This window comes from Cibotium barometz, chromosome 51 (genome assembly GCF_041138505.1).
Source record: "Cibotium barometz isolate CiBa-2024 chromosome 51, ASM4113850v1, whole genome shotgun sequence".
NCBI classification, from domain to species: domain Eukaryota; kingdom Viridiplantae; phylum Streptophyta; class Polypodiopsida; order Cyatheales; family Cibotiaceae; genus Cibotium; species Cibotium barometz.
Genome location: NC_141096.1, coordinates 10,159,510 through 10,172,412, shown reverse-complemented (window position 1 = coordinate 10,172,412; position 12,903 = coordinate 10,159,510).

The following is a 12,903-nucleotide window of genomic DNA, read 5'->3' as shown; positions in this document are numbered from 1 at the left end:
CACTTGGCCAAAACTTGGGCCTTGTTAAAAATTTTAATTAGCCCCATTGATTTGGACACTTGGCTAAAATTAGGGCCTTGCTAGAATTCCATAGTACAAGCTTATTTGGACACTTAGCTAAAACTAGGGCCTTGCTAAAAATACATGTTAGCCATTGATTTGGACACTTGGCTAAAACTACGTCCTTGCTAAAAATTTGGATTAGCCCCATTGATTTGGACATGGCTAAAACTAGGGCCTTGCTAGAATTCCATGGTACAAGTTGATTTGGACAGTTGGCCAAAACTAGGGCCTTGTTCGAAATACATGTTAGCCATTGATTTGGACACTTGTTAGAAATCCATGTTAGACATTGATTTGTACACTTACCCAAAACTTGGGCCTTGTTAAAAATTTTTACTAGCCCCATTGATTTGGACACTTGGCTAAAACTAGGGTCTTGCTAGAATTCCATGGTACAAGTTGATTTGGACACTTGGCCAAAACTAGGGCCTTGTTATTCCATGGTACAAGTTGATTTGGACACTTGGCCAAAACTAGGGCCTTGTTAGAAATACATATCAGCTATTGATTTGGACACTTGTTAGAAATCCATTTCAGCCATTGATTTGGACACTTGGCCAAAACTACGGCCTTTTTTAGAAATTTGGATTAGCCCCATTGATTTGGACACTTGGCTAAAACTAGGGCCTTGTTAGAAATCGATGATAGAGGTAGATTTGGACACTTGATCAAAACTAGGGTGATCTTACTAATGGGTAGGTCTACAAAACTAGGAGGTGATAGAAATCAAATTTTGAGGTGGATTTGGACACTTGTCCAAAACTGAGGCCCTCTTAGATTTGGACACTTGGTCAAATATTTGTAGAGAATTAGCACTAAAGGGGTATGTATATATGGATGGTAAGGTCCTTAGCAATATGGTATGATGTGTGTCCATTTAGATATAGATTTAGATACCTAGGTAAATACTAAAGAAGTAGCATTAGATGGGAGAGGGAATGTAAAACTGGCTAGTTCGTATGAGATGTTTATGAGACAATTCATATTATATATAGATTTGGACAGTTGGCCAAATATAGATATTTACATATAAATGGATAGGTTCATAAAACTAGGATGTGATAGAATTCTAAGAGATAGATTTGGACACCTAACCATTTCTTTAGAGAGTTATGGCATTTTAAAGCAAGAATGGGATATGTATAAATATTTGGGTAATAATCCCATAAAAAGTAGTCCATGTATTCCATGTATTTAGTGGAGTTGAAGGATTTTGCCACCACCTGGTGACCTCAAAAATATTCATTTGTATATAGATTTGGAAAATTAGTCAATTCTATCAAGTGGTAAGTGAAAGAAGACGATACTAATGATAGATTATAATGTATAGTTTTCTAACTGAATTTGGACACTTGATCTAATTTGGAGAACTAAATCCATGTATTTTTTATGTGTAGGGAAAATGTCATCTCAATTTTCTCATGGAGAATGTGTCAAGTTGATCATAAATAATGTGATGGTGGCAATAAGCAAGATACATGCAACCCATGAGGAAGATATGTGCCATGGAGAAACACTTGGGAAAGACCACGTCTCTGTGAGCATTGATAAATGCTTCAACCATGACATTGCACTACCATTCCCAACTTTAGATGTAAGCAAATTAGTTGATGTAGTCGGTAGTATTGTCAAGTGGTGTAAGAATTCTCTAGAGATCTTGGATGTAGCACCTAACATTCAAGACGTTTTGGGCTCAACCATGGATGGTGGATGATTCAGGAGTAGTCCCATAATAATGATGGAATTTTAATCTGTGAGAGTTGGAGAGAAAAAACTGTGTTATTGTGGTTAGAGGAGGTCAAAGAAGAATGTGTTGGGAAAGGGGTCATATTGTTGGTCTTTCCATATGAGGCTATTGGTTTTGAAGTTTTAGGTGGAGATGATGTGGGTGTGGTGGTTGATCAAGCTATCCAACAAGTTCAGTCACAAGTACCTTCTTTAAATAATGGTGTTAATCTCATTACGTGGCCTAATAAAAGACTCACATTTGAGGATGGTTCAGCGCTCCATTGAAGTGGATTCTAATGATATGGATGACTAGTTCATTGATGAATGTGTTGATGCTCCAACTAAGAAGAGGAGATACTACATGGTGAAGAGGCAACACAAAGTGTTGGAAATAACAGGAGGACAACACTAGATGTTGTTTCCCATGTAGCTACAATTGATTGTTGTTGTAGAGGAGACAATGTTGCCAAGTTGCTAATCGTGATGCAATGATACAACTTTGCAAAGATTTTTAGGGGCTTTTCCTACAATCTCACACTAATTATGTGTATGATTCCATGGAAATGGCATGTCGTGTGGATGAAGTGGGGATAAGACAGTATAGCCTCACATTCAATGGTATGGAAGTATGTTCAAGGGCATGGTATGAGATGCATGGTATTCCAACTATAACATTTTATAGATACAGGGGTCAGTTTGAGAATGGTATACAAAGGTCAATGCACAAAACAAGGGGATTATAAGAAAGGAATGGGATCACACTGAACTAGGAAGGGCAATAATTTGAGAATTTATATAAAATAATTTTGAGAAGATGCCTCACAGGAGCAGGACCATGATAGATGGTTCTATGGAAACCCAACTAGTTATTCCAGATGTCTACAAGCAAGTGGACATTTTGAATGAGGTTAATATGATATTGAAGAATATCAATCAAAAATAAATGTCGGCATCAACATTTGGTAGGATCTGGAATACATATTTAAACATGTTAGCCTTGCCAAAACAAGCAAGTTTTCAAAGTGCACTATATGCAGTGGAATAAATGATCAGTTGTTGGGAGCCACAAAGTGACAAGATGAACGTAATAGATTGATACATCAAAGAAAGGTCCATATGTTGCAACAACTTAGCCCTATAGAAATCTCTACTATGCTTGGAGTTTGACCTCACAATTAAATCCTAATAAGTACTTATGCATAATACATGATAAGATGGACCAAAATAAAATAGCGATCCCGAGATTGAAGGTGCGTTCCAAGGAGAGAGATAAGTCAACACAATTTCCAGTGTCACTAACAGGAATGATAACCCATGGAAATGGACAAGGGCACTATGGACATTTTGGTATCAACTTATGGCCATCTCACAATAGGTTCTTTTGCCTTGTGTCTAAGAAACCTTGAGAGGTGTGACAGACATGAGTATGGAGATCTTTCCAATGATGGTATGCCCAAATCTACTAGCACATTGTTGAATGATTTAAACTCTAGAGGATCTTGATTAGCATTACCCACATGAGGGTGGATACATGGGAGCTTGCTCAACTACATTGAATGATGTTGGGATAGCAACAACAGAAGTGTTGAACACAAATCCTAGTTCAAAATTCAAGAAGTTGCCAGAGAATTTGATGTTGTTGCAGTTGGACAATTGTGTATGAGAGAACAAGAATCGGTATTTGTTTGCCTATCTAGCAAGTTTTCATAAAGACTAAGGACTAGCCAAACATTCACCTTCCCACATTTAATGAGAATATTCAAGGATATCCAAGTATCTGATCCAACTCCATTCTTGATGACAAATGTCCCAGACTTCAAGGGATTCATTGATGGGTACTTGTCTAATGACAAGATGTGCTAATGGGGCATTCAAAACCATTACAATTTAGATTCTTCATGTAGGAAAACATTCCAGTCATGCAATATAAAGTGCATCCTAAATCCATTGAATAGCTGCCAAAGGAGGATGGTGGTATTAAATTATGGACGAAGGATAGTGATGGTAACACAATACTACCGAGACAAGGGTTCCATGTGTCATTCCAATGTTTGAGTACATTAAAGATCAGTTAGAGGTGGTAAAAGGAATTAAGGATTACATAAGATATTGAAAAAGATGGATTGATGTTCAAGGATCTAATGCAGTTTTCACCTTGTACATTAGCCCAATGATTGAGTATTAGGAGGCCATGGTTCAAGCACTAGAGCGACCAAGTGTCCATAGGATAGAGGCTTCTATCAAAACTTTTGGCCAAGAACTCTAGGCACACATGTGGATGACATAACTATTGATATTAATGATGAATTCTTAGGATTGGAGGAACTTGATGATCACTATTGTGGACGACAAAGTAAAAGGCTGAAGCAAGCTTTTCAGCCCATGGTTGATGTTAGAAATGGAGACTTTGTTCTTATTCGACCATCAGAACCAATATATCTTATATGATTGGGTGTAGTGCAGAGTAGCATAGATGCCAATTGAACATCTAAAAACTACAAGAGGATTTTAATACAATATTGGGCACTAGTATGCAAAAAGAGGAATGTTAGTGATGCTGAGGTTTATAGAGATTGTTGGAACAAATTATGGATGTGTAACAAGAAGGATCCTATGCATTGGGAACTATCAAACATGATAGTTTTTGTGTGGGTCACTAAGGGGCAAAAAATGCCACAAAAGATTACGATTCCAGCAAATGTGTGTGCCAAGGCAAAGGAGAGTTTGGCAACATCCGAGGATTGTGATAAAGGCCAGTGAGTTTAGATCATTACAGTATTAGTTGGTGGTCACCTTTTGTTTTATGAGTTAGTACATAGTCTCCTACTATTTAGAATTTGATTGTTTTTTATACTTTTCTTTATAATTTTATGGATATTTTCTTGGCTACACTATAGCTTAAACAATGTTTGTAAACACCCCATATGTGTTATTAGCAACCTTGACTAGCAACACTTTCTCTTTCAAATTTAATGAAATTACCAAATCCATCAAAATTACCAAAATTAATTTAAAGATATCAATTTCATTTTTTCCAAAATGCATGGATTTTTCCAAATTCCCTAATATGGACTTAAATGTAGGATTGGTGAATACTATCACATCCACGACACCCTCTCCATTGCAGCAGCATGGGAGAAAAAGAAGACCGCACATGATATGGTTTTGTTCCCTTACAAAACGAATTCAACAACATATTTGCATGCTTGTAGATGCTACAAAAGGCTATGATATTATTCTATGGATTTCCTATAGGATGTGAGTGGGATTTGAATAATGTTTTTGTTCATGTGCACGTTTTCACTAAGAGCGTAACATTGTGTTTATTTGTGGATTTCATCGGTCAAACAGTCTCATTCATTTTGAAGTTGGATGAGTGTCAGATAGTGAAGGTAAGGAGTCTAGAGAGAGTGAGTATTACACTCATGAACTATGCTATGGCAGAAGACTTTAAAGCTGGTGACGGTCATGAGGATCTAGAGAGTGATGATGGACTTGGTGATGGGGAGATTGATGGAGCTAGTGATGAAGCTACTGATGAAGCTACTGATGAAGCTGGTGATGAGAGTAGAACAAACACTAAGTTTTTGTTCAGTTTTTAATTAGAGAAAGAAATATTTTGGTTGGGAGTCTTTGAGGTTCCCAAGGAGATGCACGAGGTGCTAGCATGGGTCTTTAAGAGATTGCCTTGGGTTAGTAATGTGATTAAGGCACAAATAGAGGGGGAGCACTTGGATGTTGAGGGTCTAGGAAGTTTTTATATTGATTGGCATCTAGGTGGGGACCTAAAGACAATCAAGTGTATGCTTGGTTGCAATCAAGATGCAAATACTGCTCATCCATGCCCTTCGTGCATGCATGGAGTGAAACAAAAAGGCAAGAAGAAATGCAAGGGGAGGGACATTCGTTTTGTTGAAGAGGAATGTGACAAGATGGGTAGTTGCGAGGGTGAATGGAATGGTGGTCTACATTCATCTCCTATGCTAACACCTCGAACGAGCATCTTCCTTTTCCTCTTAAGAATTTTTACTTTTATACTTTGCATGCTTTCATGTGTATCTTTGACCGCCTCTTAAAGTATAACATAGACTATGCTTTCACTATGCCTTGTAAAGTTCGACAAGATGAGGCGTAGAGAACATTCTCAATGAGATTGGTTATCATGGTGGTAATGTGGAGATTTGAGTGAACCAAAAGACCTCAGGAGGTTCTCATATGGTTGTGCAGAAGGTTTCAATGAGTGTCGCAAAGGCCAGAAGGTTTCCCCCCACAGTGGCTTGCAAATGCAAGCAAGAAGTTTCTAGAAAATGCACATAGAGAAGGTGTGGAAATCATAGATCCAAAGAGATGGGATCTATGGAAAGACCTTTGTGCTTGCACTACCTTGGACTGCTTGGATGTAAATATTGTTGTCTTGCGTGAGCAAGTGTGGGTAGATTTCAACAAGGTTGTGCAGTTGATGAATCAAAGCAACACAATTGAGAAATAATGCAAACAATTTCAAGCAGAGTTGCAAAGCTTCATTAAAGCGGTGGTCAACACATGGTTGAATTGAATATCCTGCATTACATGGTATTCCATAGATTTCTAAGCTTTGCACTAAAGATATCTTCTATTAATGCGTTTTACAAAAATGTGGTATTGTTATCTGACTACAGCACATATTGTATGCTCATGGTCATGGTTCATGAACACATATTGTATGCTCATGGTCATGGTTCATGAACACATATGTCTCCCTTGACATGGGGAGTACCCAAGGAATGGAGAAGAGTCATTACCATGCAAGAGGAGTGTACTTCACGAACACACAACATGGAGGCAGTAAAACTCCCACATAAACTATCTCAAGGAAATGTTTGATTGGTTCTTTTGATACACCTTTCATAGAAACATTTCAGGGAGAGGGTCCAAAGGTCCAAATTAGCCTAGCTTGCCAAGCGGATGAGGAAGGGGAAGAAAGCACCAGGGTGGAGGGTGGGGAAAGGACCCGCACGCCATGCTACATGGAGGATAACATGTTTAAGGAGAGTCGAAAAAGTTTGGGCCCCTATTGACATCTAGGGTTTTGGCTGCATGGTCTAGGGTCTAGGGCTTAAGTTATTGGGTTGGCTCTTCCAATGCTTATAAATAGCCCCTCATGACCCCCTCTCATTTTCCATTCCAGTGCTTCTTGCAGTGCTCCTTGTCACATGGCAACCATAAACGCTGAGGAGCTTGCACAATATTTGCTTGACCTACAACTACCCATTCTAACTGAAGAGGAGGTCACTTCCCTATCCCAGGAAGCACGCTTGGAGAGAGGGAGATTGCATTCCCACATCCAAGATTTGCAAAACCTTGGCAGCTGCATTGGCCATACTTCTTAGGTAAGTAATGTGTTAAAGCATCATGTGTCTCATTGTGTAAATGTTTTATGATTCAAAAACTTGTTTTGCAGGTTTGTAGTGTAAACCCAAGTGAATTTTTTCACGTCACACAAGTGGTAGAGCCCCCAATGACCCCGTAGTGCTACCAAGAAGACCAAGCCTTGGCCTTGCGCTATGTCGCAAACATTGCACAATACCAAGAAGCTATGGTGCATAACATTGTACAAGTACTAGAGTCCCTTGATGTTTCAAGCACAATTAAATCAAGTGTAGCTCTAAGATTACTCCGAATGATCTATTTCCCTAGTTAGGATCTTGTAAGGAATGGAATTTTGATGGAAAATTTTAGCTTGTAAAACTCACTTCTACCCTCTATGTAATATATACCAATAAATAATAATTTTGTTTTTTGCCATATATAGAGTCAAGTTTCATTTTGCCACAGTTTTTGTTTTTAGTTTTTCCAACTCTCATTTAATGTCAAAATTGTGGATTTTGAAGCTAGGGAGATTGTCAAGTATTGTAGAATTAAGTTTTTTTAACAAAAAATAAATAAATTTGTGGGCCAAAAGGGTGCAAAAATTCCTTGTGCGAGGTGCCTAGATTGAGCATTTTTGCACTCTAATGGCCCATGAAATGGCTCCTAAAATTAGGGTTTCTTGAATGATGATGTTTTTTGAGCTCTATATAAGGAGATTTTCCTCTTTGGGACATTTCATACAATCGAGACCATACATCCTCTTTGGGCCATTTATACATTAGAGGACATGGTGTGCAGTAAGACTGTGAAGAGGGTCTTATAAGAGGAGATGAGGAGGGAAGCAATTGCCAAGGACATCGTAGAGGAAGTTAACGCCTCCCGAACAGTAAAAAGAAAAGGAGGATGCTTGTAGATTATGACGACACCGACAAACAGTAGCAGAGTGACACTATGTAGAGCAGTGACTCCGATTCGAAGACCGATTTGGAGAGGACTGAGTCAGAGGATGACAAGCCACCATTGGGGGGGAGCCCACATGGGCTGGCATGGAGATTCCAGCACACCCGGAAGTAGCCTTGAAGACTCTGCCCAGAGGTCGTGCCCCTCCTAGACAGCCAAAGGTCACCGAGACTCCCAAAGAGCCCGAACGGCCAGTGTTACCTCCGCAACAACGCCATCATAAGATCACATTTTTCAAGCCTCCCACACGCATGGCCTGACCCCCCCAAGCTCTTCCGCGTGGTCCTCCATGATGCAAAATGCACTCGAACTTCAAAGTATTCCAGGAGATGCCATTACCAGAAGTCGATGGAGCTACTAATTTAGAGGGCTCCATTTGCATGGACATGCAAGGAAACTCTATGGGAATACAAGATGGAATGTCACATGCAGTCTGTTGCCCTTGAAGCATTGTAGGAGGTGGCATAGGCCTACCTGGTCACTCTTTTTAAAGACGCTAAACTCTATGCAATTCATGCTAAGAGAGTGACCATCATGACAAAGGACATGCAATTGGTGCATCAAATTCACGGAGAAAAAGGGATGCAAAAATAAACCGTCTAACTTTTAATGTAATTGGCCTATCAAGTGTACAAATGTAATATTTATGTAATTATCAATGTATGCAAGATAACTTTTTTGTCTTTGTTTCATATTTTCCAATTCTGTTTGATGCAATGAATGCCATACTCGGTCAATGAATTTACGCTACACTCGATTGATGAATTTAGTGTACGATCGGTCTATGAGTTTACACTACGCTCAATTTATAAATTTATGCGATTCTTGATCTATGAGTTCACTGCATTCATTTAAATGGAAGAACAATGTATGCAGAAGGTGGGTTAGAATGGTGCAAAAAAGACATGTGTAGGAGGCCTACACAAGGCATTTTTGCACCCCTCTAGCCCCTTTGGATTTTGATGTTTTATGCAAGAATTAAATAACTCAAAATCTGTCAATTCTATTCATATTCCCACCCCAAAAGTAATCATACCATTTAATTTTTGAAAAGCCTTCTCTTTTTATTGACTTGTCTGCATGATGGGCCAGAAGGGTGGAGGTGGTGAGTACACCTCAAAAGCTTTTGAGCATTCCTTGAGGAAGCATGGTACAAGAAGACAATTGACTTGCAGGTATACACCTCAGCAGAATGGTGTGGGGCTGAGAGAAAGAATAGAGTCATATGTGAAGTGGAGAGGGCAATGCTCAATGAAAAGAGCATGCCAGATTATTATTGGGCAGAAGCTTGTGCTACTGCAGTGTATATACTGAACAAAACACCTACAACAGCCATTCATCGAAGCACGCCAGAGATGTGGCTTACAGGTTATAGGCCAGACATTGGACACCTCAAAGTTTTTGGATGCATAGCTTATGTACATGTGCCTGATGAAAGAAGAAGGAAGTTGGATCCTAAGGCAGAGAAATGTGTATTTGTTGGATATGCACAGGATCGTAAGGCATACAAATGTTATAATCCACAAACTAGACAAGTGGTCATCTCACGAGATGTGGTGTTTGATGAGCTTGCTAGTTGGTACAAAGCAAAAGATGAGGGTGTCATTGAGTCACTTGAAGCAGATGTGCCTGTGAACTTGCCACAAGCAAGTTCTAGTTCTACTTCTATGTCTGGGCTAGCACAGCAGAAGCTGAGAGTAGTATTGTACGTCCATGGTCAGGACGTTTGAGGCATGAGAGTGTGAGCACTGGGAGTAGTGCTATGGATAAAGGAAAGAAGAAGGTCGAAGGAATTAGAATCACAGGTTATGAGTCATCTAGTTCAGAGAGTTTGGATGAGGAGCTTGGCATACCTGTTTTACACACACCTGGTGCAAGGCAGGATAGATATGTGCCACCACATGCTAGAGTTACAGGTGTACAGAGTGACCCGCATGCATTGCGGAGATCCCAAAGAGTCAGATATCCAGTTGACAGATTGACATATCGAGATTTTGCTATGCACTATGCATATATGACATCTATGGTGAAGCATGTGGAACCTACATGTTATACAAAAGCTGTTGGAAAGCATGTATGGGAGAAAGCAATGGATGTTGAGATGGACGCATTGGTCCATAATGATACATGGGATTTGGTTGCATTACCAAAGGACAAGAATGTTATTGGATGTAAATGGGTTTACAAAGTGAAGTGCAAATCTGATGGTTCTATTGAGAGACATAAATCAAGATTAGTAGCTAAGGGTTATGCACAAACCCAAGGTTTGGACTATGATGAAACCTTTAGTCCAGTGGCTAAGATGGGCACAGTGAGAGCAGTCATTGCTATGGCTATAGCTAATGGTTGGGAAATGCATCAAATGGATGTCAAGAATGCATTTCTAAATGGAGATCTACAAGAGGAAGTGTATATGGCACAGCCAGAAGGGTATGTACACCCAAGATATCCCACTCATGTATGCAAATTGAAAAAGGCATTATATGGTTTGAAACAAGCACCTTGTGCTTAGAGTGATAAGATGAGCAGATATCTTATCTCTCTTGGTTTTCAAATTTCTACAGCAGATTCTTCACTCTATGTGAAGAAGACAGAGCATGGGATTGTTTTACTCGTCATCTATGTGGATGATTTGATTATCACAGGTGATCATGGTGCAGATGTGATGCATGTCAAGAAAGCTTTGAGTGGGCAATTTGACATGAAAGATCTTGGTGAGTTGAGATACTTTCTTGGAATTGAAGTGGTCACAGATCATGCAGGTACATGGTTAGTATAGTGCCAATATGCATTGGATATGTTGGCAAAGTATGGCATGACAGGGTGTAAGCCTATGAGTACACCTTTGGAGCAAAATGTGAAGTTGCAGGCTGATTATGGCGAGGAATTGGATGATCCATCTATGTACAAAAAGATGGTTGGTAGTCTCATATACATGACTATCACACGCCCGGATTTGAGTTATGATGTGGGGCTAGTAAGCCAGTTTATGCAGAGCCCCAGAAAACCACATTTGGATGCAGTGAGATGCATTATGAGATATGTGAAGACCACTGCACATTATGGTCTACTTTATGAGAGTGGTAAAAGCTTGGACATACATGGCTACACAGATGCTGATTGGGCAGGTAGCTCATATGACAGGAGATCTACTAGTGGTTATGCTTTTACACTTGGAAGTGCCGTGGTGAGTTGGAGTAGCAAGAAGCAACCTACAGTTTCTTTATCTAGTATAGAGGCTGAATACAGGGGTGCAGCCATTGCTACTTGTGAAGCTGTATGGTTAAAGAATCTCTTGGCAGATTTGGGTGAGCCTACTGATGGCAAAGTTGTCATTCATTGTGACAACATGAGCAGTATACAGTTGGCCAAGAATCTAGTATTTCATGCGAGGACCAAACACATAGAGGTCCATTATCACTTTGTTAGAGAGAAGGTGCTGGATGGTACAGTTGATCTTCAGTATGTGAAGACTGATGTTGAGCAGTTGGCAGACATCTTTACAAAGCCATTTAGCAGGGAGAAGTTTGAGTACTTTCGTACTATGTTGGGAGTACATGGGATGAGCTTGAGGGGGAGTGTTGAGAGTCTTGATATCCCAGGCTCATCTACATCTTCATCGGTAGTACATCATGAGGTTGAGAGGGGATGTTGAGATTCAAGCTCGATGTCAGTGTGAGCCAGCTATGCTATGTGCTGGCATGTTAGGTAGGAACATGTGTGAGACATAAATGACCGCGTGTCCAGCTGGTCATAGTGTGTGGACATTAGCTAGGGTTAGATGTGTGTGGACACAACTCATAGTGTGTTGTGTGTATTATGGATTATGGCATTATGGATTGTGTGAGAAGGGAGATGGCTTCCCTCTATGGTTAGGGTTTGCAATATACATTAGGGTTTGTCTCCTCCCCCTCTACCGTTCTTTCAACAGCCTGCACATGGCATTTTTGCACCCCTCTGGTGGCAGTAAGAATATCGAGAGAGCTATGGGCTATGTAACCTCCTCTTGGTCTTGTAAGGGAATCCATGCTCCCTTCTTCCTCATCCACCACTCATAACAAAATCCAATGCACAAAGTGGCATGTGCTCACAAGAATTAAAAGGAGACACTAGGTTGTACTACATTGCACTTGAAATTCTCCCCTTTATGCTCCCCCTCCATAAGGTCCCACCCTTGTCCAAGTAAATTGACCATCTCTTCAACACCCACAACCTTGCATATGTACATGGTGGGTGTGAGGTGAAAAAAAGAAAGAAAAGCCTGCCTCAATAGCCCTTCCACCTCCCAAACTTGGAATAACACACACGAACGGGGCACCACCAGCCACCGGCTGGAACAATTCTCGCACTTCACCACCCAACCCATGCCAGACAGACAGCCCAAAACAGGGACACCATAAACCAAGACAAACACCCAGCTTTATATTCCTAGATCAAAACATTTCATACAAGCTTCTCCCGACACAGAAGCCTTACTCACACAACTCACAAACAAAACACTCAGGCCTGTCAGCCGAGGATACACCACATTCCCGATCACCACGAACCTCTCGCCTGCCTGCTGTACCAATCACATCAGAATGAACCCGGCCACTCTCGCTCCAGAAGGCGCCCACACCAGCTAACCCTCGAGTCCTCTGCAGCCCATCACCTCTGCATGTGTCGTCAGCAGCAGCTCGACCATCATCTCTCTCTCTCACACTCTGTGTGCTCTGTGCTGGTCCTCTGCCAGCCTCACAACAAACCCAGGCAGCTTATCTGCCCTGCTACCGGCCCACCACCAAGCAGCAATACCAACCTCTC